This window comes from Crotalus tigris, unplaced genomic scaffold (assembly GCF_016545835.1).
Source record: "Crotalus tigris isolate CLP2741 ecotype Arizona unplaced genomic scaffold, ASM1654583v1 scf7180000017987.690289119674:8195010, whole genome shotgun sequence".
Lineage (NCBI taxonomy): Eukaryota > Metazoa > Chordata > Lepidosauria > Squamata > Viperidae > Crotalus > Crotalus tigris.
The window spans coordinates 4,649,431-4,676,928 of NW_024096758.1; the positions used below are offsets into that span (position 1 = coordinate 4,649,431).

The 27,498-nt window shown below is 38.3% G+C and overlaps 1 protein-coding gene across 11 annotated transcripts in view; it reads left to right on the forward strand.

Moving 5' to 3' along the window:
- Window positions 1-6,287: 6,287 nt before the first annotated feature.
- DTNB (dystrobrevin beta) overlaps window positions 6,288-27,498 on the forward strand; it is a 114,736-nt gene continuing 93,525 nt past the window's right edge. For 7 of the 11 annotated variants that reach the window (XR_005557018.1, XR_005557016.1, XR_005557014.1 and 4 more), the window contains exon 1: window positions 6,302-6,439. The gene's annotated coding sequence lies outside the window, so the exon portion shown is untranslated. Of the gene's footprint in view, window positions 6,440-27,498 lie in introns of all 11 variants that reach the window. The other 4 variants (XM_039346061.1, XM_039346065.1, XM_039346062.1 and 1 more) reach the window with 3 other exon arrangements.

The following is a 27,498-nucleotide window of genomic DNA, read 5'->3' on the forward strand; positions in this document are numbered from 1 at the left end:
GCTATAAGGATAGGACAAGGACATGATAATAGACATGGAATGAAGTGTGGTAACTTTGAGTGGGAAAAAGATTATATGAGGGAAGAAAAATATTTATTCCAAGTTGCTATGCCCGCTGCGAATACAGGCCAGGTGGCTTTTGCTCCAAGTCACACTTATTGGTATACCACTAAGACCCCTTGGGAATGGAGGAAAGGACCCCAGGGGTTCAACTTGTCTATGGCCTCAGTATCAACAGATTGTAAGCCAGAACAGTGTACACGGATTTGCTTACAAATCAAGGCATCTGAAACCCCCTCTACTAATTTTTATTATTTTGGTATTGGAATAAGTGGAAGAGGACGAGATCCATATGGGTATATTATAGTAAAAGTGAGTTCAACAAAGTTAACTTCAGAGCCAGTAAAAGTATATTGGGAATATCAGGAAGAGATTGCAAAATTTAATAGTCTCCCTGTTCCACCAAAGGCTAAAAATATGTTTATCGCTTTAGCCCAAGAGATTGCTCAGAAGTTAATGCTGAAAAATTGCTTTGTGTGTGGGGGAACCAATATGGGAGATGAATGGCCATGGCATGCTAGAGAGGCTAATTATACTGAAATTGAGAAATGGAAAGGAAATTTCACTTACCAGAACACTTATAATGAAACTTGGAGGATGTCCATTAACCTGGTAGGCAATATATGTTACTCAAGGAGTAACCATAGTGGGAGAACTAAACCTATGGGGTTCATGCGCTGTTTGAATACCTGGGAAAACAATACTTGGATATCACAAACGAATCAAAGTGTCCCTAACAACTCTTTATCTTTAATTCCCGAGCTTGCCTTCCTAAAAGATCCTGAAAATGATACCCTCCTCTGGACCACTCCTGATGGGTTATATTGGATCTGCGGAGCGTTTGCATATAATATTCTCCCTGCTGGATGGTTTGGGTCTTGTATTCTGGGTGCTATACAACCCTCTTTCTTCCTCTTGCCATTACAAAGAAGACAATTATTGGGTGTCCCTGCCTATGAACATGTGGGAAACCTGGTAAGGCGGTCTGTGGCTAAAGTGGGAGAAGGGTTAAAAATTGGGAATTGGAAAGATGATGAATGGCCACCCGAACGAATAATTGCTTATTATGATCCAGCTACTTGGGCCCAAGATGGAAGTTGGGGGTATAGGACCCCAATTTATATGTTAAACAGAATTATCCGATTACAAGCAGTAGTAGAAATTATAACCAATAGAACAGCTGAGGCTTTAACTAAGTTGGCTAAAGAAAGTGTTTTGTCCAGAACATATATTATGCAGAATCGCTTGGCTTTAGATTATTTGTTGGCTAAGGAAGGAGGTGTCTGTGGAAAATTTAATTTAACAAATTGCTTATACAAATTGACGATTCAGGCATGGTAATTAACCATACAAATTGCACATGATGTACAAACTTGGACATGGTAATTAACCACGAAATAATGGTTAGGATTGCACATGTACCTGTACAAACTTGGACAGGGATATTGGATGATGAAGGGTTCTTGGGAGGAATATTCAGAAATTGGAAACAGGCTCTGTTTATGGTATGTATTATATTCATTGGAATAATGATGTTACCTTGTCTGATTCCAGTAATAAAGAACCTAGTGAACAGTTCAGTCCACGGTATATTACAAGCCCAACAAAATGCTAAGTCCATAATGGTATTAAAAGAAATTGGGGATCAAATCCAGTTGTTAGAGAGTATGAATACTTTACATCCAATGAAAACTACCAAAGAAGAAACTAGTAGGTTAAATGAAATAAAAGAAAATATTAAACGAGTGACCAAATAAGAAATGGGGGAATTGAATGGGAAAGTTCCAGAAAAGTTTAAAATTTTCCTATTCAGCAACAGACTTACTGAGCATGTGCAAGAAACATGAGTACGTGCCTGAAACTAAGTAGAGAATGTCCGCATGTAGAGAACAAAAGAATACCCATATATGGTAAGGTAGGAGGTAAGATAGAATAATTGTGTCGTCTGATAGGTTTGTGACCTGCCACGTCAGGAATAGCTGACGTAGGTATAGGAGGAGATAGGGAGGGGTATAACTGCTGTTACGCTTCTGTAGGAGGTGTGGCTTTTCCCTGTAACTCTTGTGAGTGCATGGTTAAGTTCCACCACGCTTTGCAAACCGTTTTCTTTTACTAAACTCAACTTTGATAATAAAAGAAACTTTATTCTGCTACTCCGAACCTCGTCTCTGAATTTCTTTCAAGGAATTCTACAAACAATACCAGTTGTATGAACCCTAATCCTATTTTTCTCAAATATTGCCCTTTGTCACCATTTATTCCCTTGTCACCGTTTATTTCCCATTAGTATTCAGCCAAATACCTTCTCAGAAATATTTAACGAACTATTCCCCATATTATTTTCACATTATCTCTTGCTACATTTCTGTCTGCACAAGAGAAACTGAATGGCATTCTTCAAATAGTCAGGCACAGAAACTTTCATACACACTAAACAAGTTGCACAGCGTATCCATAAACAATACCCATGGATACATATTTTAGCTTTTCTTAAGTAATTCTAATCGAATGACAGTTTACAAACATAGACAAGGTCATGTTGTTATTAAATAAAGGCTGACTGCTCCTTTGGAATTATGATTAGCAAGCCAAAACCTCTGTAATAGGGGCATATTATCTGAATGGATAGTAGACAATAATGATTATTATGCTTGGTAAGAATAAATGAAATGGTAGAAAATCTATACTGATATAATGTGGATGGAAGGGATCAAATGAATTATCAGAATGCCCTTGGAAAGTGCTGAATTATTATTAGAGACAGGTGAGATACAACATTTGTTGATATTGTCACTGGAAATAAAATCCAACTTAATGCACTTAATTCACTCACTATTAATCTGTATCCAATAGCTATCTAAAGTCTATAGCAGTAAGGTACTTAGAACTGGTTTATTGTTGACAGATTTATCTATTGCTTGGCAAACATTTGGAGATGTTGAAAGGAAATCTACCATCAATTGCATATTTGATTGTCCAGTTCACCAATTTAAAGGGAAAAAATTTCTCCCAATCAAATGTTTGCTGGTAGGTGTACAAAATAGTCCGGATGTGCTTTTTAAGGTGAATATGTGGATTTTGAGATTTCACTGTGCACATTCACAAAAGCTTGGTTTCCAGCCCAGATAGATATATGTATCTGCTTTTCTTTTCTCCAACCCAGCCTACAAATGCTGGGTTTTCTAGGTGTAGTTGCCTTTATTAACATTCTATTTCCAGTTGCTCCATTAAATTAAGTGCAGCAAAAGAGAAACAAAACAGCTCCTGTGAGACTTTCTATATTTTTGCTAGTTCTTGTTTGTGTCTCACTGATTGGTCAAATTGTCTGCAGGGGATTCTGTATATTGCTTACTTCCTATGTTGCTTTATCATCCTGCTGCTTGTGATTATAGCTTACAACCACTGAGACTTTTTTTTGGCTCTGAACCATTAAGTTCTTGCAAGACATCAACAATCTTATCTTCCTGCTATAGTTAATGGCTTTTTCTTATTCTTTTTGTAACTTTGTCTTGATTAGTCTAATTTTTCCTCCCTCTCAAAACTGCTTTTACTGGCTTTTTCATTCTTTAGTTTGTCAATTGGGATTTCAGTTATATAGTATTAAATGGCCATAATAAATATATATAAAGCCAAAGTGATAAATCTCTCTTCCTGCCTGACCTCTTCTCTACATTTATCATACTTCTCTTTCCATAGCCCTCTCCCAATATTTATCATATTTATGTTTTATGTCCCATACAATGTAAGTTTTCAGTGTAAAATATAAATGGCACATTTATAAATGGGTGTCACAGAATGGATTTTCCAGCCCTCCAATCAAGCATAGTAACACACATTATAATAAAACTAATACTTCAGCGCAAGAAGATGCTTTCAACAATATTTAAAAAATAAAAGTATAATTATGTTGGATCAAAGAATACTTATAACAGTACTTCTATTCTTCTAGGAGCCAAACTGATACTTGCGAATGAAGGCACATATACGTGTCCCAGGATAATGTTGCAGGATCCAATCTAACTCAGTCACTGAGACAAAGGTTTGTTCTTCCAAGCTTTCGGGCTCATGCTGGAGCCCATCATCAGGGAACTTTTATCTCTCCAGAATATCTGCACTGGGTTGTTCCACACATTATATTTATATGGTGCCTGATTGTGTGTAGCTTTTAGTTGTTAATTAGGGTGTTGACGGCTGGCTATAAGATCATTGATTGTTGTTTCCTTGTACTGCTGCACCCTGATGTTCTGATGCACTATGATGTTCTGTTCCTAACCTGATCCTTCAGATATTTCAATGGAGTACCCACAGCTGCTGCAATTGATCCATCCATCTGGCTGCTGGTATTCCTCTTAAACTCTTTCATCTTTCCCAGCATCTGAATCTTCTTCAGAGAGTTAGGTCTTCAGAAAATGCTTCCATTATTTGCCTGGTCATTTGTGCTTTGAATTAGAATTGTGGGTTGATTTGTTCAATGATCCATTTGTATGTTTCTTTGACTGTGCATGGTAATCTTGGGAGTCTTCTCCAACACCAATGTTCAAAAAGGGCAGGATTGCTAATGACACTAAATTGTTCCTGGTCATAAAAAAAGATCTACTGTAAAAAAAAAAGTGGGTAGCATGATATAATAATAAGAAGGAATAATAAGAAACAGTATTGAAAGTTTTTTAAAAAAGTAGAGAAGCCAATTTTATAATGTTCTTATAAAAATTAGTTGTGCAACTACATTTGGAATATTGTGTGCAGTTATGGTTACCACACCTTAAAAAGAATATGAATACTGCTGTATTTTTACCAAGAAAACCACATGGACAGAAAACCATGTGGGCTGGCTACTGTCTAGTTTTTTGTTGTAAATGCAAAACAGATTCTAATTGAATACTAGAAAATGGTTATATTAAATCAATAGTAGAACCAGGGGTGATAATCTCATCTTCAGTCCAGGTCTTCAAGTGAAGGCTAGATCACTGTCTGTCAGGAATAGTATGATTACTGCAAAATAACCAAAATGTCAAAATAGTCTTTTCCAGCTCTGCAATTGTATGAACAATAAGGTCATATATAAATCATTGGACTGTGACCTTCTGAAACCAGTTTAAAGCATTCCCTTAGTTCTTCCACAATCCTTCAACAATAGTGCTTTCGGGACAAATGGATTCTTAAATAAAAAAAAGCATAACACAAATGTTTCAATATAAATCACAGTTGCATGTAAAGAACTGCCATGTTGGACTTCATTTTTCTAAAATGGCTGGTTCAATTCTATCACAATTTAGTCTGGCGTGTGCATAAACACAAGCCACTGACACCTGTTCTCCAGAATGTCAAATGGCTTTTTAATCATACCTGGAAATGACAAGATTTCAGTTCAGTAGTGAAACCAAATACCTTCTGCAACTTCCTAATTATAATATAATGGGAGGGGGGTGAGATAGGATTTCAATCGATATTTGAACGAAGGGGTTACTGAAGTTTATTCACATTTATTGCGGAAACAAAATCAGGATGTGATACACATCAAAGACCCCCGGATTCCTCCCTATACCACCCATCTCTCTGGACTCGAGCAGCTTTGTTAGTTACAAGGAATTAGCCATGTACGGCTACAGTGATAAAGCCGGCTCAACACCGCGATATTTATTTTGACAGAAAAAAGACGTATATCTCCAAGCAGGAAAATGAGAAATAATTTCAGGAGAGGACTAAAAAAAAACCCAAACCGCTCAGACGAGAGCTGAAGCTCAGAAGGCCGCAGGCGCGGGCTTTCTCATCACCATAGCAACGCACCGAGATTGCGTACGGCCGGGCGAAAAAAACAGGATCGCGTAGCGCACGAGCAAATGTTGATGCGCGCCACTAAAAAATCGTGATGTGCGCAAGAATAAACGAGGGTATTGAGTAATTCACGTACGCATGCGCCAATTCTCGCCCGTGGGACACTGTGCGGCTGAAAGGAAAAAAAATGGAACGCATTTTCCTTCTCTGGCTTCTGATTGGCTTAACTGTCCTGTGGTCAATGATGAGAGGGCGGGACTTTACCGCTGGTTCTTTTTTTCTTATTGGTGAAACTCTTGGCCAAGTTCCAGAAGGCTGAGCTGTCCTTCGGGTTGGTTGCTCACTTATCCTCCCCTTTGTCATTCCCCTCCCTATTGAAATCGCTGTCGGGATTGGACAGGTTGAAAAGAGGCAGGTCCTCCGCATCGAGTGCTGAACTTGGTTGGTTAGATTGTGGGTGGCTGCGAGCGGAGTGCCTGTGGGAACCGAGAAGAGCAGGGTTGAGGCGCGCGCGCGGAAGCGGAGGAAGGTAGGCAGGATAGGTTGGTTGGCTCGGTCAGCCTTTCCCTCCGCCCTCCCGCGGAGAAGAAGGCCAGGTGGAAAAGTAAGTGCCCGGGATCGGCGCGGGAGGGTCCCCAAGAGATCCGGGGGAGGAAAGGGGCCTCTCCTTCTTAGTCCGTTTATTCTCCGGGAATGCCCTGCAGCTCGATCTAAAAGGAGAGGCTCGAGGGGCGTCTGCTCCCTTGGTTGGTTTCGCGAATTCCCCGGAGCCTGTGGTCGTCTGCAGCGTCAACCTCGCGTATGTTTGCGGGGGCCAAGCCATGCTCTGTGGGCGCGCATATGCTCAGTTTGGCTATAGTGCAGGTATTCCCGCTGCAGCAGCAGCTTTCCAACCAGGTCTGCAGAAGAAAGGACAGAAATAGTTCCTTTGTCCTGGAGAAATTAACTTCTGGGCGCTAGACTAGATTATATATTGAGTCTGGTATTGTACATTTTACGGTCGTAATCTTATTCAAGCTTGCAGCAGCCTTTTGAGGTCCATCATCAAGTGATCATTAATATTTTTAAAAAATTCGTGTAGTGGAGCTCAGCGTTCTAAGCCCTGGTTTCATTTAATAACTTTTTGTGACCGATTTCACATAATTTTTAGATTTGCTAGCGACATTTCTGGCCTCTCTTGGCCATAGTAATATGACACAGGGTAGTTGTAATGTACAAATGGGAAGGGGAATCTTCTATGGAATAGTAGTGCTGAGGTTATATGTCTGTACGGATTAACACATTTTGTTAAGTTGTAGTTTAATAATGGCTTACTGATTAAACCATTTTATGATGGGTTCATGTAACTTGTTAAATGATAAATCACGATTTAGAACTCACAGGCATGCATTTCACAAAACACACAAATTAGAATAAAAGAAACCATCCCATAGTTTAACATCCTGCAATGTGTAACAGCTTGTGCATGACAGTTAATATTACCAAACTAAAAATGTCTCTAATGTTGCTTTTTATTATTCCTAAATCCTGAGAGATAATTACTAGATTGAAACAGAAATAATGTAAACAGTACATCCCTTCGGTTCATTCTCTGATGTAACAATCCAAGAAAGGCAAGATGTTCCTTTATTACAAGGTAACTAATAAAGTAACTTTTAATTAGATGGCTATTTGAAAAATAGCAAATCTCAAGAAGTGCAAGGCAAATGTGTAAGATATTAAAATGTTTGGGTTTCATTTGGCACAGCCAAAATACCGTGGCCTGGTCTGTGATGAAAAAAGCAGGCTGATCGTCATACTTTTGCTGAGAAGAAATTTATCACATGAAGAGATTCTGCTGGAAATTATATTATCTAAAAGACATCCATCTTGCATAATTCTTTTTTGGGTGGTGTTGGCAGCAACTCCAGTTTGAGCTGCAAAATGGAAGACAACTATATTGCAAAACTGTGCCTGAGCCATACTCCTTGGTTATTACTTGGGTAAATCAGCACCAGTTGCTGATGGACAGCACAGTACATGGCTTTTTAGTTTTGCCTTTAGGAAAAGCTTTTCATTTAGGAATAAAGTGGACAGTACCTGTAAATAAGGGAGTTTTGATTTTCATCTTGTAATTGGAGCGTGGCCTTGAAAGGCATAACTTAAAACACAGTTATTTGAAAGACTGCTTATACATGTATTAAATGGCCTAGGGCTAAGGGCCACAATGAAGATCTTGCTTATATTTCTGCTAAATAGACCAATGAAGTTGGCAAGAACAATCAAGACCATCATTTTGCTAATATAGTAGCTTCAAAATAGAGATGGCCACATGCAGTATTGTATGTGCCCAGTTTTCTCATTATTTCTTATTTTAAATAGTTCTTCCTCTCAACACTTTGTTTTCAGGCTGAATTTAGTTCTTATTTGAGTATATATTTGATTGTGTTGTCCTGTTTTCAATTTTTAAATAATTTTTAAAAACAAATTGTAAGATAGCTGTATAATGATTGAATTGCTCTAAAAGCCTAAGAACAAAAATGAAGAAATGGAATCAAAAGATGAGAACTGATTTTACCACTTCTTAAATGTGAAAAATAGGATCTAGATTCATTGAAATATGGATGCTGCAATTGTCTAGAATATTGAATTGCTCAAAGGGCAGGATAGTTTAAAGCCAAGACTTTTTTTTAAAAAAGAAAAGACTGTTTATCTCTGGACAAGAGAAGACCAGTTGATTGAGGTGAGACTCTGAGAATTAAAACAAGAAGATCTCTTAACAAGGAAAATAAAGAAAAGGTGCAGAGTCAGCAGTGGACTGAAAGAGAGGAATGGAAGGAAAACTAAAGTGAAGGCCAGAAAAGAAAAACAGTGAGAGACTTTAGGAACAAGAAGGAAGTACACTAGAAGGATGGACAAGAAACAAGATATTTATTTTTTTTAAAAAGGAAATGGAACAAAGAAAGTGATGATGTAATGATTAAATAGAGAATCAAAGATTTTGATCAAAAAAGATTTTGATGCTGCCCTGCATGATAAGCAGAGATAGAATGCTGAGTTAAGAACCTAAACTGACATAAGATTTCCAGAGTTTTACTGGTTAAGCTTCTACTTGATGGAACTAGGTGCTTATTGCATTCATCTAGTATCATGTAGAGGTTATAATTCAAGATAACTACTTACTTGAGGATCATTTTCTTGGCTAGAAAAATGACCTTTGCTTTATCTATATTCAGAGCTGTTTTGGGATATTTTGTTATTTTTGTTTACATTTATATCCCACCTTTTGCGTGTATATTCCACCTTTTTGTGAAAGCTCAAGGCAGCTTACACAAGGAGCTCCTTAATTATTAATATTATAAAACCCTAACAGATAGATTGAGCTAAAGGGACTGATTGCTTCAAAGTCAGACAACAAACTTTGTAAATGAGTGGGAATTCAAACGTGGATCTTTCCAGCACAGACATCCACAGCAAACCAAAATTAGATCTGCATAGTAACATCACAATGCAAATCCCACTTTTAAGTACTTGTGTCCTGACACCTCTGCCTTTTATATAAATTGTGTTATTTACTATTTGCTAGAAAATTTTAAGAAATGCCTGTAACACACACACATACACACACAACTATCATTGTTTGTGTGAGGTATGTTATATATATATAAAACAATCTTCATAGGGATTTGTAATGCTTGAAGTAGTCCTTGTTTCTCATTAGTTCTAGATAATCTATATGATTTTTCTTTTCACCTTACTACAAGTATTTTACAAATATTTTTACAAATATTTAAATTTATTATTTCACAGATTTAGCTAATTTTGTAATCTAGAGGGGAAATTTCCTTGTACTAAATACTATAAAAAGGCACAGATAATGTGTGTGTAAATTAAATGGTATGAGAATGAGCATGCATCTTCTGTCAGTGATAGGCAAGATTTGCTTTTAAGGTAGCATTGACCAGACTCTTGGAAGTTTGAACTTTACTGAAACTGAAATCTTTTATATCTTTACAGTCTTTTTTATTTGACTATTTTTAAAAAAATGCTTCCATGTCTATACTAATTAGGGAAAATGTCTTTGAAAGAAGGTGTTGGAAGTTGTATTGAAATACATCTTGTGAACTTTTGGTTGCCTTTGTTCATGTCCTTGAAAGATGATGAACCATTCTATAAGTTATTTAGAAAGGAGAAGAAAAGGTGGCAAATTGGGAAAAGTTGAATATAATGTATATGTTCTGTTATTTTTTCATTGTTAAAATTATTTTGTTTTAATTATTTTTATTTTGCACCACTGCAGACATGCGTAAAAGGATATACAGTATACAATATTAAATGCAGTTATTTAATTAATAGTGTGGTTTCAACTTTGACTAACATTAGATTCTCACATGGCCCCAGTATAATGCAATGCAATGTAGTACAATATAAAGAAGTTGTTGATATGCATTAAATATTATATATTTATATGCAGCCCAGCACAATTCGTCTTTATGACCCAGGCAAGTAAAACGTTCAACATCTGTGAATTAGCTGTTTTCCTACTTTAGAGAATAAAAAATTGTCCTGAAGTGACTGATTGAGTTGCCCTCTCCCTTATTTCAATTGCAGTTGATGGTTATATACATAAACTGATTTTTTAAAAAAAATTAAGGGATTATGGGTTTTTTAAAAAAAAGCTTGAAGTGTATGGCACTTTCTACCCTCTGAATTCAGAAACAAGGTTGGAACTGGTAACTTTTAACAGTTGGTTTTGTTATTCCACTTAGTATGCTGTTTTGCAATATAAACTTTAGAAGCACTGAAGCTTCTAAAAGGGTCACTGACTGCAACTACTGTAGAAGTGCGGCAGATGTGGATATCTAAGTCAGGACACCCACTTCTGAAGAAATGTTTTCTATGGAGAATAAGTTCAGTAAATCAAATGAGAAGTATTGTTTGGAGCTGTACACTGGTTTGGATTACAAAGAGTGGGAAGAATGGTACATTTGATGTTGAAAGGTCAAGAGTACATTTGCCCATGGCTGTCTCCCACGTAATAGCAACTCATAGGAAAGAACTTAAAGTTATTTATTTGTAGAATATCTATAAATTCCCACTGCTTTCGTTTTCTGAGCAGAAGCATCACAATTTTAGATACTTGAATATATCACTATGTTTACTTGCTCTATATTTTGTATTTTTTAATCTTACTTCCAATCCCCACCCACAACCAAACAGTTTCATAAAGGAGTAGGAAACATACAACTTTCCAAGATTTACTGAATTTTCCATCCTTAAAGGAGTAGGAAACATACAACCTCCCAAGATTTACTGAATTTTCCATCCTTTACTCTTGATTTGATATTGATATGATTGAGTAACTTTGTACTTGTGCCTAATTCCATAATGCAAATAGTATAGGCCAGAATTTGCCTTATGTCATGATGTCACAATGCATGTTTCATCATCTTTTCATCGTTGTGGTTCGTAGCCAAAGCCTATAGCTATGAGTTGTGGTTCAGCAGTGTTTGCTTACCACAAATTCTCACAGAGAATAACTGAGATCTGAAGCTGTGAATGAATGGGACTCTTAGAGAAGGCTGTAATTATCTTAATTTAGATTCAGAGTCTCAAATGTATAAAAAGTGGAATGAAAACTAATTGCTTAGGTTCTCAGATCATGCAGAAATGTTAGATATTCTGTGTATACTTTCTGCAATACTTTCTGCAATTTACTGCAGAAGCAGCCAGACTCAATCTACTGCAGTAGCAGCCAAATTCTTTTGGAAGAAAACAAGAAAGAAAAGCAAAGAACTAACTACTACTCCTAATTTAAATTTGCAAAGCCTACTCTGAGCATCATGCTGCAGCCCAATCATAAAAATAACGGAAGCAGTGTTTATCTAGTGCAATGTCCTTTTTTCCATAGTGGCTAGCCAGTTATTGTTAAGATTCCCCCAAATTTGATATGGAAACAATATCTCTTATCCACTGCATTATAACTGTTGAGGAGATATAAGAGTCATGAATTCTTAAAAATCAGTGAAGCTTTAAAGCTACTATGAGGAAGCCTTGTTTAGTGAAGGTTGTTTGTACAAGGCTTTATCAATGGATATCATGCTGACAGATACTCCAAAAACTAGGTAATAAAGAAATTGAATGCAGAGTAAACATGTAATTTTATTGATCTTGTTAATCAGAAATACAGGCTGCCTTGTTACTATGTTGTTATTTCACTCTTTCTCCTGGTCCTGAATAGAATTGGATGAAACATACGTCCAGGTGATGGCTAATGACAACACGAAGGGGGGCCGGCTCCTTAAGGAAGCTTGCCTCTCTAATGATGAGTCCATCAACCGGCATATAGACTTATGTCCTGCGCACATAACGTTAAGAGCATGGGCCAGGAGTAATCAGTCCCCCAGAAAGAAACGATTTAATACCACAACGTGCCTTCTGGGAGGAGGGTTGGTGGAGAAAAAGAGCCCCGAAAGTGCCCAGATAGGGAATAGCCTGCAACTGAGCAACCCTCCGAGTGTGGAGGCATGTGCTGACCCCCAACGAGTGGAAAAACGTATCAACAGCTGTGAGCCTACTGCCGATGGGTCTGAGGTCTCTCCGTGCCGTATGAGCAATTGGGTAATGATGCGGTCCCCTACCAACACCCGGATGCGGAATGGTCGTGAATGGAAGGGCTGTAACATCGCCCCCACCCCCGTCAGCGAGTCCGCGATTAATCCCACCCATGATATTATTTCAACAGCATGCTTTCGCTTTGGTAATGTGAGTGAACCATGGGAGGGCGATGAGGCGATCATTTACAGCGCTATAGCCTCCGCACGCTCCAGGAAACACCTAAGAGGGGTGACCCACCCTGGAAACATGCAAGGAGTGAGAAACTGAGAATTGGAAAACCCGCCCCCTTCCCTCCCCCTGAAGACGATAGAGGGGACGACCACCATACCAAGGATTCTATGTGGAGGGGAGCGTGGCAGTCAACCTAAAGATGTTACGAGCCCTAGCAATGCCATTGGAAATGCTCCCATTGATAAGAAAATGAAAGTTAGTGGGGCAACATTGGAGAACGGGGGTTACAATAAGATAACTGCAATGAAATCTTGTGACGCAGGAGAAAGCAATGAGGTGGCAACTGTGAAAAAGGACTATGGAAAGAGGGAAGGTGGGAGAAGAACAAGGAGGAGGAGTATCAGGAAGGAGGATGAGGAAAACAAACAGCGAAAACGTACAGGCTCCCCCAATCCATGGCCACATGAGGAGGGGGGTGGGGACATAGATACAAACAAGGAAAGCAAGAAAATAACGATCAGCAAGACAGAAACTACGATCAGAGTGCAAGTGGATTGGCTGGGACCTGTAACGAGGTCCAGGAGCCGGGCACAAAGAACGCCATATCCATAAATAGCCTCTCCCATTGACTGGAAGCTACCCTGACGATGCTGGCAGTTGCCGGCGAAAGCTTGGTATTTTAACTTATTAAAATTTTTTATAGTTTTATATTTCCTGGTGTTCTTGCATTTTTGCTAGTTAAACATGAGTCTACCCAGGAATCACCTTTTTGTTTTTAGCATTCTTAAGAATATATTATATTATATTATATTATATTATATTATATTATATTATATTATATTACATTATATTACATTACATTACATTACATTACATTACATTACATTACATTATATTTATGTAGGTCTTTGGTTATTCGGGTTTTCTTCTGCATCAAATTGGAAGTGTCTTGGCGACGTTTCGACGAAGTCCCATTCGTCATCTTCAGGCTGGTGTTTTCAGCTTCTTGCTTCTAGGAACAATGTGTGATCGTAGCTGTTTCTTCCTTTTAACTGCTAGTGGGGGTATGAACTGATTGGACGGGAGCTTGGCTGTGTTCTGATTGGGTGGAGGTGTGTTCTGATTGGTTAGGGGCTTGGCTGTGCTCTGATTGGGTGGGGGTTGGCTGTGCTCTGATTGGGTGGGGGAGTGTTCTGATTGTGGCTCAAGTACTAGCAAATTTCTTAAATAAATGGAAGCTTATTGATATGAGGTATGGTGGTGCAGTGGTTCGAATGCAGTACTGCAGACTACTTCTGCTGCCTGCTGGCTACCTGCAGTTTGGCGGTTTGATTCTCACCGTCTCAAGATTGACTCAGCTTTCCATCCTTCTGGACCCAGACTGTTGGGGGCAATATGCTGACTCTGTAAACCACTGAGAGAGGGTTGTAAAGCATTGTGAAGCGGTATATAAGTCTAAGTGCTATTGCTATGGAGTTCCATTTTATGTAAATGATAGGAATAGAAATTCATGAATATCAGTTTCTAAAATCAGTAAAAATGCTTCTTTGGGAATTTGTGGAAATGTACATTTAAGGACAAAGTAGCCTCATCTTACAACAGTTTGTTTAATGACCATTTGAAGTTATAACAGCACCCAAAAAAGTGACTTATCATTTTTCACAGCTATCCCCATGGTCATGTGATCAATATTCAAATGCTTGGCAACGTATTCATATATATGACGGTTGCAGTGTCCCAGGATCATGTGATCACCTTTTGTGACTTTCTGACAGTCAATGGGGAAGCCAGTTTCATTTAACAACTGTGTTACTAACCTAACAACTGCAATGATCCACTTAACTGTGGCAAGAAAGGTTGTAAAAAAGGGCAAAACTCACTTAAATGTCTCACTTAGCAGCAAAAAATTTGGGCTCAGTTGTGATTGTAAGTTGAGGACTACCTGTAATTTCATGTACTTTTTCTAGCGGGGTGGCAAATAGAAAATATTGAACTTAAAAGGGCAGCTGAATATCATTGTGCAACCGCAGCTTTCAGTTTGGCAAAAACTTCACTATCACGTCAACATTTTGCATGTAAAGCTGATTGATTTTTTTGATCACTTGCACTATAACCCTATTAGGAATCAAGAGAAGGAGAGAGAGAGATATCAGAAGAATTACTAACCTGTTAGTCTAAATCAGTGGTTCTCAACCTTTCTAATGCCATGACCCCATAATACAGTTCCCCATGTTGTGGTGACCCCCAACCACTTATACATCACCGGGTGCCAGGGGCATGGCCAAAGAAAAGGGGGGAAAAATGGCGGACAGCCTTGTTTGGTGACCCCTGTGAAATGGTCGTTCGACCCCAAATGGGGTCCCGACCCACAGGTTGAGAACCACTGGTCTAAATGAAAAATCATTGCGAGAACCCTAAAGGATATTTAAAAAGACGCAAAAGACCTGTAGTTCATTTTTTTTAGACATTTTATTCTAACTACACAATAATGGCTTACCTCAAGGGTAGGAAATGATAAACTGCTTGGTGCATAATTTACAAATGTGAGGTCTTCCCAAGAGTAAAGAAGAGTATTTTTAGGCAATGCTAATACTCTTGATAGAATCTAAAGAAAACCATATTATAAAATAATATGGTATTAGACAACCAAAGATAATTGCTTCTTATATTAGAATAAGCTTGGAAGCAAGTATAATATATTCACTGCTAATATTAGTTTGTAATAGTATATAATAGTTTACAGGTATCTATATAGGTATATAATAGTTTACAGGTATCTATAAACTGATATCACCTATCACCTTTATCATTAAAAAAGGATCATTATGATTTTTATTCAGTAAATGACTCTTTATCTTTACTCAGGCAATAGATTTAAGTGTAATAGTGACTGCAGTTAAAACGCAATTCAAATTGCAACGCCTAAGAAGTGAAGAAGACCTTTAGTTAGGACCTTTGTGACTCTTTGTTGGGCATAGCACACAAACTAAAATCCTCACCATTTTTTGATAGGATCCAGACCAGTGGTGGGATTCAGCCAGTTCGCACCACTTTGGCAGAACTGGTAGCTAATTTCTGATTGCCCAGACCCAGAATGGACTTCCGGAAGCGGTATCCACACAGAGAACCGGTTGTTCACATATTTGAATCCCACCACTGCTCCAGACTATAAATTATTTGTAACTATTCCAACAAATTCTGTTCAGTACCTATTCTAAAATGTGATCTATTTCAAGTTTATCCAATTTTCCCATGGAAAAGGAGTTTTGGAAAAGCTGGCATGTGTTATTGGATTAGGATATGTAAAGGACATAGATTTTGTAAATTTGGAGTATAAAATAGACAGCAGTCTATGCAGATTTGACATTATAGTATTTGTAATAAACAGATATCACTATTTCAAAATTATTAATTGGTTGAAATTGGGAAGCAGGGGCTCCTGCTTCCTAAAAAAGGACAATTTACGTACCTCCATAAAAATGACAAAAAATGCAGAAAACGTGTTCTGAATTCTGCTAGCATCTAGTGTATCTCACAACTGTTCATTAAAAAAAGTGTGCTAAAGTAGACTATTCTAAAATAAATGAATCTGATCCAGTACCAGATTCTTCCGTGGCATAGATTTTTGATGCCCTAGTTTTAGAGTTTTCAGTGGAATGCAAAATCTTTTCTTTGAACCACAGCCTTGAAATTTGTAAAGAATATATGTTGGGCTGTGCATCTCATAGGAGGGACAATGCAATATAAGCCTAATCTCTGAGGGGATGAATTCTTAAAGAATTTCACTTGTTTTGAAAACAATATTCAAGAAGATTTCTTAAATCATGTCCCTCTTCCCAGCAGTTTTTCCATTTACGTATATATCTTAGGAACAAAGCTTTATGTTTCCCTGACAGATATCGAGTGAGAAACAGTCCTGATAACTGGGATTCAGGAAATGCATGCTACATGGTACACTGTGACCATATTAACAACTAAATGTACTCTTCAGAATTACAAATAAATTAATATGCGCAATTGGATCCAGGAACTCTTGAAATTAAGACATGCATGAAAAAGCAAGCTTAATTGATTGGTTAATTAAGTGCCGTCAAGTTGATATTCTTAATGTTTACATAGACTTTCTCCAGACTCTTTCTGGTCCTTCAGGTCATCCTGTGTATACATTATTGCTGTAGACCATAGTCACCTTGCTGCTGACTATGGTCTTCTCTTTCTATCCTTGTCAGGATTATGGACTTCTCAAGGGAGCTGGATTTTTGCATATTGTGTCCAAAATATGGTAATTTGAATCTGATCATTTGTACCTTGACTGTGGATTGATTTGTTCTATTTTTTATTTATTTATTTTCTTACCTATCCGTGATATTTCAAGAGTCCTTTAACACGAATGTTCCAAAGCATTAATACTCTTCTGTCCTCCTTGTTTGAAGTCCAGCTTTCACTTCCATGGCATGTCTCAGGAAAAACCACTACCTACACAATTCATAGATATAGACACATCATGGAATCGTAATATCTTTTTCAAAGCCGTCACTGCTACCATACCAAATAGTTGTTGTGGTTCCGGCTAATGAAACATTCCAAAGAACTTCCAGGCATTTATTTTCCTAAAAGTCTTTTATTGTTACAAAATGTCGGCACAGGCACAACGGAGGGATGCTAGGATCTAAGTTCTCTTCCTCTGAGCAGTTAAATTATCAGCATGTTCCCTCCCTAAATTAGGCGTCATATCTCACATTACCCAATTAGTGTGAAGGTCAAATGTTTTCTTCCTCTTTCTTTCCCGGGCTTTACCCCCAACCCCCCTTCTGCTCTGTATTAACCCCATAATTACCAGACAATTCTACATATTGTCAAAAGCAAGAATATACAATATTTGCAGCGTTGACATCCGGCCCCCCTTACAAGAAGGACAGATCCTGTAAAGTAAACAAAAACATATGTTAAGGGTTATTTTTCGGTTTGTTGGGGTGTTTCATATGAAACCTTTTGACCAATCTGTCAGCTTTCATTTCACTGGATTTCACCCAGGTGACTTCAGACAACGGGTATCCCTTCCATTGGATTAGGTACTGCAATTTCCCTTTAAAAATTCTAGAATCAAGAATACGTTTTACTTCATAGTGGGTCTGCCCTGCAACTATGAGGGGCCCAGGTGCTTTCTTCGGGGGAGGTCTTAAAGTGGAGCCCCGATAAGGCTTCAACAAGCTACAATGGAAAACTGGGTGAATTTTCCCCAAACGTCTAGGGAATTTTAGTTCTACTGTGACCGGGTTGATGATCCTTACTATGGGGAAAGGCCCCAGGAATTTGGGTTCCAATTTCTTGCTAGGCAATTTGAGGCATAGATATTTAGTTGACAGATAGACCTTTTCCCCAACTTGGAATGTCCTTTGGGGAGCTCTCTTTTTATCTGCCTGCTTTTTATAGGTTTCAAAAGTGTTTTTTAAAGCAGTTTTTGTGTTTTTCCAAACTTCTTCCCATCCTCTCACCCACTGATCAAGTGTCTGGGAAGCAGAGGGCAACTGGGGATATTCAGGTATTGGGTTGAACTCTTTTCCTGTGGCCACTCTGAAAGGTGTGTAGCCGGTGCTGCTGTGCACAGAATTATTGTACGCCACCTCTGCAAAAGGGAGATCAGTCCAGTTCGTCTGTTGGTAAGAAAAATAGCATCTAAGATATTGCTCCACCATTTTGTTAGCGGCTTCTGCGGCCCCATTGGTGGCCGGATGAAAAGCAGATGATAACCCTTGAGATGATCCAATCAATGTAAGGAAATTTCTCCAAAACTTTGCTGTGAATTGCACCCCCCTGTCTGAAATTATCCGCTTAGGGGCACCATGCAGCCGGTAGATATGTTTCAGGAACAATTTGGCCAGTCGTTGGCCAGATGGGAGTCCTTTGCAGGCGATGAAATGAGCCTGCTTTGAGAACAAGTCTATTACAGTCCAGATGACAGTATTTCCCCTACTTTCAGGTAGGTCTACTATAAAGTCCATAGCTATTTCTTCCCGGGGTTGGGAAGGGTCTGCCACGGATTGCAGTAACCCAGGAGTTTTCCCCGGGATTCTTTTCATTATGGCACATACAGTAAAACTTTTTACATAGTTTTCCACATCCTTTTTCAGCCCCGGCCACCAGAATTGCCAGCAGGTGAGGTGTAGGGTTTTCAAATATCCAAAGTGTCCAGCCTGCTTTACATCGTGGCTGTGTTTGAGAGCATTAAGACGGAGTGCGTCTGGCAAATATAGCTCCCCCCCTTTGTAAGCCAAGCCAAGCCATCCCTGCATGTTAGGGACGCTTGATTATCTTTGAACCATTGGTCAGTGAGGAGCTCTCGTTTTATTTTCTTCACTCCAGGGTCATCAGGATTGGGGACCCTGCGAGGTGTAAGTTGAGTGACAGTTTGTGGATTGGGAATAATTGCCTCGTTAACCTGCTCTCGTTCACTTTTGTACTGGGGTAACCGGGATAGCGCATCAGCTAGGAAGTTCTTTCCTCCTGGTATGTACTTTAGAGTGAAGTTGAAGCTGTTAAAGTACTGTGCCCACCGTACTTGCTTTGGTGACAATTTGTGGGGAGTTTTCAGTGCTTCTAGGTTTTTGTGATCTGTCCATACTTCAAATGGCACTTTGCTCCCTTCCAGATAGTGTCGCCAGTTTAATAACGCTCATCTAATCGCGAAGGCCTCTTTCTCCCAGATTGCCCATCTCTGCTCACTCTCAGTAAATTTCTTAGAGGTGTAGGCACAGGGTTGCAGGATCTCATTTTTGTTCTTTTGCAGTAACACAGCTCCAACTGCCACATCGCTGGCATCAACTTGAATCACAAAGGGTTCCCCTGGGCAGGGGTGCTTTAGAACCGGTTCAGCGGCAAATAGTCTCTTTAAATTCTCAAAAGCTGTTTGACAGCTCATTGTCCATGCTAGTGGTTGGCCCAGTCGTGGTTTCCCTCCTCCTTTGCCTGTTTTGAGTAGTTCTGTAAGAGGTAGGGCAATCTCGGCAAAAGAGGAGATGAATTGATGATAAAAGTTGGCAAAACCCAGAAAGCTCTGGAGCTGTTTGTGAGTCCTTGGGGGCTGCCATTCGATTATAGTTTTCACCTTGGCTGGATCCATTTTAATACCCTCGTTGGAAATTCGGTAGCCAAGATAGTCTAATCGGGTCTGGAGAAATTCACATTTCGACAATTTGACATAAAGCTTGGCGTTCAATAGTTTCTTTAACACTTCTCTCACTAGCTTTATGTGATCCGTCATATTCGTGCTGCATATCAGGATATCATCAAGATACACCAAAACCCCTTTGTACAAGTGATCATGTAGAACCTGCATAAATACAGCTGGGAAATTTGCCAAATTCCTCTCTCCCCCGGCTTGCTGGCTGTTGCTCCCCCCCCCCCGGGGAAACTGTTGCAGCCATGGGGCTGGCCTCAGGCAATCTTTCTTTCTCCATAATGAGATCTTCCCCAAATCTTTACCAGCTCCTCTCAAGCATAGAAATAGTGGATGGGGCTCGGGACCCCATTGAAAAGAATGTGAGATCCTAGCATGATGTTGTGATTCCGGCTAATGAAACATTCCAAAGAACTTCCAGGCATTTATTTTCCTAAAAGTCTTTTATTGTTACAAAATGTCGGCACAGGCACAATGGAGGGATGCTAGGATCTAAGTTCTCTTCCTCTGAGCAGTTAAATTATCAGCATGTTCCCTCCCTAAATTAGCCATCATATCTCACATTACCCAATTAGTGTGAAGGTCAAATGTTTTCTTCCTCTTTCTTTCCCGGGCTTTACCCCCAACCCCCCTTCTGCTCTGTATTAACCAAATAATTACCAGACAATTCTACATATTGTAAAAAGCAAGAATATACAATATTTGCAGCGTTGACAATAGTAGTGTGTGGCATATTTCTTAGTTTCTTTGCTGTGTACTAAAAGGCAGACCCTATTCACCACTTTATTTATCTCTATTGTTCGTTCTAAGGGTGGTTGCAACCACAGACATAATATCTTGCTTGCATATTTTGTGATTTCAGGTCATCAGCTTCGTCTTTTTCTGCATCAATGGTCAGCACAGTGGGTAACCATTACATTACAGGTAGTCCTTGACCTATGACCTAAATTGAACCTACAATTATGGTACTAAGTCATGCTAGTTTTTAAGTGGGTCACCACTTGGCCATATCTGATTTTATGACCTTTTTTGCATCAGTCGCTAAGTGAATCACCACAGTTGTTAAGCTAATGCTGTGGTTCTTAAGCAAATCCATTGTTTGCAATGAGCATATTTTTTGGGAACCCAGAAATAACGATTTGTCTGAAATGGTATAGGGTTTCCTGCTTGAGCAGGGGTTGGACTAGAAGACCTCCAAGTTTCCTTCTGACTCTGTTATTTTATAAATGCCACTTTCTAGCAAAATAATATAAATTGTGGTTGTGATCATGCAATGCTCCAAATGGCCATAAATGTGGCCAGTTGCTGAATGCCCAAATGTAATCATATGATTGCGGGAGGGTGGCTATTAGAACTTCAAATCCAGGCTTCCGGTTCCGATCCGCGGCATCTCTAGTCGCACGGGGAGACTTCTCTCCACATTGGCTAGCTTTCCCTCCTCCAGCAGACCCTTATGCGGGTCCAAAGTCGCCCTGGAGGGTGCGACTTCTGTCGAGGAGGTTCTGCTCGGCTGCTGAGGAGCGGCGGCTCCCTCAGCTATCCGAGCCATCTCTGAGGGCTGACGGAGAAGAAGATCGGCCAGTAAAATGGCCGATCACCCTGCTGCTTCAAATCGCAAGTCAAAGAACATCTAAGCTGTAAGAACCCCCGTGGTGAATCCGGGTGAGACTTTTCTTTGTTATTCTCTTTATTCTATTTTGTTTTTGCTATCTGAAAGAGCCTTTTTGGAATTACTTCCCTGGCTTGAAAAGGCAGCTTCTACATTTTTTTGGGAAGAAAGGCGTTCTATAAAAATAGAACAAAATTTTAAAGACTATATTTACTTTTATATTTTTGGGGTACAGAAAAAAATTTTTTTTTCTGTTCTTTTCCTCTTTTTCTAAGAACTGTACTATCATCCTATGCTGGAAGATTATTTCTTTTTCACATTATACTTTAAAAGATAGAAAAAGGGAAATGGCGTTTGGAAAAGACCTTTTTTAACTTGCTGAGGACATCTAGTGGCAAAAATTTAATACTGCAGCCTCTGGTTACTTGGTTTGAAGATGGCTGACCTTCAAAATACTTTTGAAGAGGAAAGATAAGCTGGGTAACTGTAGGAACTGTGGGGGGTGGATATTGCTTAAATTATATTAAATATAGCCTCCACAAAAAAGGAAAAAGAGACTCTTTTTAATTACTATCAAAATGGAGAAACCTCAGTCACATTTAAACTGTACACTTATATTGGAAAAGATCTATGAGGCTACTGCAGAAATATGTGCTACAATGAAAAAGTTTACTATAGAACTAAGATCTAGGGATTTCACTTCAAATGTTCAAATAGACATCCAGGCTATATCTGATTATGGTATAAATCAAAATATATTAGAAGAGGAATCAACAGAGATAAAGGAGGAACTTATTCTATCTTACAAACCTTCCATCTGCAACTTTGAGGAACAGAAGAAGCAAAGACTGAGATTTCAAACTACAAAGCAACAATGCTTCAAGGAGGAGAGCATCTGCAACTTAGAGGAACTGAAGAAGCAAAGACTGAGACTTCAAACTACAAAGCAACGACCCTTCAAGGAGGAGAGATACAGACGTCTAATGCAGAGGATGGGATTGCTATTATTGCAAAGGCTATTGCAAGCAACAAAGACAGATCTACTGGCTGAAAGGAAAGCATCCCTATGGAAACCTGCTTGGCACAGGAAAAAAGCCAGAATTAGACTGAAAAGAGAAATTTAAAATTGTGTAATGGATTTAAAGGCAATTTTTGATTTATGGTTTGTTTTAAGGATTATGATTTAGAGTTAGAAGCAAGAAAAAATATAAACTTATATATATAAGGGTGATTTTTAGAAAAGATATTTTAAATAGATTAAGAATACTTTTTGGTTATGTTAGTTAGATTATGTTTGTTTATTTTTTACCCTGTAATCAGCTCTGGGAAGTGGGGGAGGGGGGAAGGTGTGGGAGGGGTTTGGGTTATAATGTATTAAATTTGTAAAACTTTTAATAAAAAAAAGAATACTTTTTGGAATAACAGATTTATTTGATGAAAATTATGTATTGGAATTGAAAAAATGTTGATTTTTTAGATTGGGATGGTTTTAATAATTAATGGAGTGTTTTAACTTAGATGATTTTTTGTACAATAACATAGATGTGATAAGGTATGACAATCAATTGGATGAAATTTGAAATTTTTGTAATGAATTGAAGTGAATTAACATTATTTTTTAATTAAGATAGCTAGTGTGTAATGGAAGAAGAAATAAATGAGATTGGTGATAAAAGGAGGGATGAGAGAAATTAAGAATTAGAATATATCTGGAAGGGATACCTGAATTGATAAGTTGTTGAGTTAAAGTGAAATTTGATTTTGGTAATTGTAAACTGATAAAGTTTTAAAACAGGTTTAGTAGTAATAGAAATTTAATTTAGAAATGGAATATTTTAAACGTATTATGTTATTTGAGGGAAATTGAGAGGAGACAGTGAATGTATTGAGTTGAGTTGTTTATTTATGTTTTTACTTTGGAATGTCTGATTACCCAAATACCACAGTGTGTCCTGAGTACTTTTTCTTAAAAATTAAAAAACCAATAAAATATTTTTTTTTAAAAAAAGAACTTCAAATGCAGATTGTAAGTAGCTTTGGGAGATCCGTTGTAACTTTGATTATTAAGCAACTGATCATAAGTTGAGGATTACCTGTAAATGGTTGCTTAAAATGTCTTATTGATACTCAGCTATTAACAGAAGTATGTCCAAATACTGCCTCTGCCATCTTCCTAACTGTAAAACTTCTAATTCACTAATGTTTAATATGTGGTTGATGAATTTCATCTTTCACTGTATAGAGCAGACATGTCAAACTTGTGACATGTCGCACGACGTATCGGAACTTTTGTCCCATTGCTGGCAATGGAGTGGGCGAGGTTTCCTTGTGATGCGTCTGGCCCACGGACCGGCAGTTGACACCCCTGGTATAGAGCTTTCCTATGCTTATGTTTCTTATGTCTTCTGTTACCACTCTATTTCAGTTTTGTAGCTTCAGATTTTATTTTCCTGCATCCGCAAGTAGACTTCTTTAATATAGACATGTCATAAATGCTATTGGTACTTTGAAGGATCTTCAATTCTCTCTTAGTAACAAGTGACATTGCTCAATTAAGAGTCTTGTTGCTGACATTTCCTTTTTAAATACGATGCAGTTGAAAATGGAACAAGAACATGTAGCAGGGATATCTAAGAATATGATTTTAGGAAGAGTAGTGTTCCATTTCTGTTGTAAGGTAGAATATCATCTTCAGGCTAATAACTTAAGAAACTGATTAAAAAAAAAAGACAAAGTGGGTGCTCCATCACTGGAGGTTTTTAAGAAGAGACTGGACAGCCACTTGTCTGAGATGGTATAGGTTCTCCTGCCTTGAGCAGGGGGCTAGATTAGAAGACCTCCAAGGTTCTGTTATATTCTGTTCTGTTCTGTTCTATTCTATTCTTTATTCAAATAATTGCAAATGACAAGATCATTCCTTGGATGTCCAAATGAAAGTTGGTTTTTAATAAGTTCTTGAATGTCTGACAGAAATTGGAAATTTGATTATTTGAACTGCAGTTTATTTCCACAACTTCTTCTTGCACTAAAATACATACATACTTTTCTGAAGGAATATAATCGCCTTCAGATTTTGGATGTCATGTTCTGGTTTCAGTCAGTCAGAGAAAAAAGTAAGATAAATATGTGTGATTTAAGATCATGAGGGCATCTTGTTTGAATCCTAAGCAACAATTCAGCATCATACTTTGACATAAATTGAAATATTCTTTTAAAATATTCTTCCGTTCTGAAGATTATACTCTAGTTCTTTTCCAACTTTGTATGGCAAAAAGGAACTACTGTAATCTGACAGGCAGTTTTGGGCTGGTCAGCTTTACAGTAATATTTTCAGGCTGTGTGAATTGTTTCTTGTTTCTTTCTGATCTCTCTCAAAATGAATACTTTCTGAGCTGAGGCAGAATTGGGTGGGGACTCTGTAGCTCTTGAATTTTTTTTCCAACTGTTTTGGGTGTTACTTTGGCAAAGTGCATGACCACACGTACAAAATTGAGATAAGTTTGTTCAGACTGTATAATGATGTAATGATAAAGCAGGATTAATTTTTGCATGAATAAATTTAGAATTAAATATATGCACTATGCACACTTGAATCCAGATATTTTCTGTAAATTCCCCTGCCAAGGCACTGAAAATCTAACTGCTGATTGTGTGATTTGTTAATTTGATATGGCTTGCCACATCCCAAAAACATGATGTGTTTCGTTGCCATATTTTTTGAATTTGAAGAAGTAGCCATGCATATGAGTTTTACATAAAAAAGGAACAAATTCTCCTTGAAAAAAAATTATCTAGCTCTTTTGTTGTTGCAGATCAGAGCGTTGTCAGAAATTAGTTTGGTTAGACAATAGTAATAGGAATACTTTATTTGGAAAAATATTGCCATAGAATAATTAAGAACAATTGGCTAATATTCTTATACAAAAACGAAAAACAAAGCAGCAGTTATATTCCAGCTTTTTGTTCAGTTACTGTGCTTATCTAAGAAGATCTAATAAGATCTCTAGAGTAACTGCATTTTTTCCGTTCTGTTCAATCATACTCAACTCTCAGAGACTGCCTGGACCAGTGATAGCAAACCTTTTAGAGATTGAGTGCCCAAACTGCAACCCAAAACCCACTTATGCATCATTGAGTGCCGGGTGGGTGTGGCCCATTGGGTGGGTGTGGCTGCAGTGGTAACAGCAGACTGGGTGGGACTAAAAAATTCAATCAATCAATTACAACTTTGCAAGATTTTTTTTTTCCCACAAGAAGTTGAAATTGACTGATTTAACCTTTTTTTTTTTTTTTTTGCACATGGCGATGGAGGCCTAAAGCGAAAAGATTTTATAAAACCCAGCCGAAGGCCTAGGACTGGGGCGACGGCGTGTGTGCCCACAGAGGGGGCTCTGAGTGCCGCCTCTGACACCCATGCCATAAGTTCACCACCACTGGCCTGGACAAATCCCTGAATTTTGCTTGGCAAGGTTTTTCAGAAGTGGCTTTCCATTGCCTCCTTCCGAGGGCTGAGCGAGAGTGACTGGCCCAAAGTCACCCAGCTGGTTTTGTGCCCAAGGCAGTAGAACTCACATTCTCCTGGTTTCTAGCCTTAACTATTATACCAAACTGTCTCTCAAGAGCAAATGCATGGGTGAATACCATCTAAAAATAAACTATCAGCTTCCATCACTGTTAACTAGTTTGAAATAGGAGTAATTTGGTCTTTTTTATATATTTGTGGGAAGAAAAGTGTACAGTAGTAGTTTTATAAAAGTGAATAGTTATGATGTCAACTAAAGTGTAATTCTCAACTTACAGGTTGTGTAGGAGAATAAATGGTAAACTGTACTTAGAGTATTGTAAAATTTATTTTAAAAAAGCAATTTAGTCATGTAGTAGCTAGTGTTCTATATCAGAAGATATAATTAAGATAATACATCCTACATCAGCGGTTCTCACCTATGGGTCGCGACCCCATTTGGGGTTGATCGACCATTTTCCGGGGGTCGCCAAAGGCGGCGATCCGCCATTTTCTCCCCTCCGGCGGTGGTGCCGCGCAAGGGGGTGCCGCCGCGCATGCGCGCCGCCCCCCGCATGCGCATAACGTTTCTGTGACGGGGGTCGCCGTCACACAAACGTTGAGAACCGCTGTCCTACATGGAGTAAATCTTTTGCTGTTCTAAAACAAATAAACAACCTTAAAAAGAATCAAATGCATTTGTATTTGTCTGGGACAAGACAACAGAAATACAGTTTTAATAGCATCAAAGCTCCAAGATTTGTCCAAGCCAGGATCTACTGCTTCTTTTTCTTATTGTAAATCAAAATTTGAAGCCATGTTTTATGACTTGAATTTTTTTTAAAGATTGAACTATTAGTTTAAATGTTAGTTTACAAAATGCATATTCTGCTATTTAGTTCAAAATGTACAGGGTGATTTGCAGATAGAGCTGCAAGCTGTTAAAGGAAAACTCAGCTGCATATATTTCATTATTATTATTATTTTGCTGCTTGGGAAATAGGAAGAAATACATAAGAGCCAGACATACAGTAATGGCCAAAATTGTGGAAACCTTTTGGGAAAAGTGTACAGTAGAAATGCCACCTTTGGTTAAGTTTCCACCAATTTTTCTTTTAATTTCTTTATAACTGTAGCCTTGTTCACTTAATAATACTATTTTACTTAGCTTTCTGGGCAACCAGTCAACTCTTTGCACCATTACTTTAATTTTATTACATTTTACAAGGTCACTAAATGAAAGAACACAAAAAAACCCAACCAACTTGATAGCGATCACATAACACACTGACAAATGTCCTCCTCTCAGCTTTAATACATGACATCAGTAACTGAATCCTACTGTGATCTGATTGGCTCATTGCCAAAACAAGATGACACCTGATTGACTCTCTAAACACTCATGCTCATTGGCTACAGTCAAATGAAGAAAAGCTATCTGATATCAACCTGAGCCTTGTTGTGCTTCCTTTTTCTGGTTGTCTGGCTATAACTTTTCATAGAATACAGTACAGATAATTGAACAAACTTTGTGCATTACCTTCTTGATTAAATTATCTTTCCATTGATATATAATTTTATGATGCTGCTCCAAAAAAAGGGGTGTTA